Genomic DNA, 821 nt, shown 5'->3' with positions numbered 1-821 from the left:
AATCTGAAAAGGTTCACCCAGTTATGTGTCTGTGGCATGTATGTATCCGGTGGTAATACTGGAAGACAGAGTGCTTTGGGCCACGCCCAAGACTCAATAAGTAGCTGTGTTCAAGAATCATCATACTAGGAGAATCAATAACACTATCTGGATTCTGAGTTCCTAAAGAAGCCAATCATTCTGAATTTCAAAGGATAGAGTGAGATGCCAAAACTGTTCAGAGGCAAAAAGCTAAAAGCCCCGCTCATCTAATTAATGCTGATCTTCATAGATGTTTTTGGAATTCATTGTATATTATCTTCTTTTTATCTTATTTGATTTTCAGTTGCTTGGGGACAAGCAATAATTTAAGTTTGGTGTTGTGATGAGCGGATAATTTGTACGCTTTTTGGCATTGTTTTTAGTATGTTTTTAGTATGTTCTAGTCAGTTTTTAGTATATTTTTATTAGTTTTTAGTTAAAATTTACTTTTCTGGACTTTACTATGAGTTTGTGTGTTTTTCTATGATTTCAGGTATTTTCTGGCTGAAATTAAGGGACCTGAGCAAAAATCTGATTCAGAGACTAAAAAGGACTGCAGATGCTGTTGGATTCTGACCTCCCTGCACTCGAAGTGAATTTTCTGGAGCTACAGAAGCCCAATGGGTGCGCGTTTAACGGCGTTGGAAATTAGACATTCTGGGCTTTCCAGCAATGTATAATAGTCCATACTTTGCCCGAGATTTGATGGCCCAAACCGGCGTTCCAAATCAGCTCAAGAATGCCAGGCGTTAAACGCCAGAACTGGCACAAGAATGGGAGTTAAACGCCCAAACTGGCAC

The sequence above is a fragment of the Arachis duranensis genome, chromosome 10, assembly GCF_000817695.3.
Source record: "Arachis duranensis cultivar V14167 chromosome 10, aradu.V14167.gnm2.J7QH, whole genome shotgun sequence".
Classification (NCBI taxonomy): Eukaryota; Viridiplantae; Streptophyta; class Magnoliopsida; order Fabales; family Fabaceae; genus Arachis; species Arachis duranensis.
Note: the sequence above shows the minus strand (reverse complement) of the source record.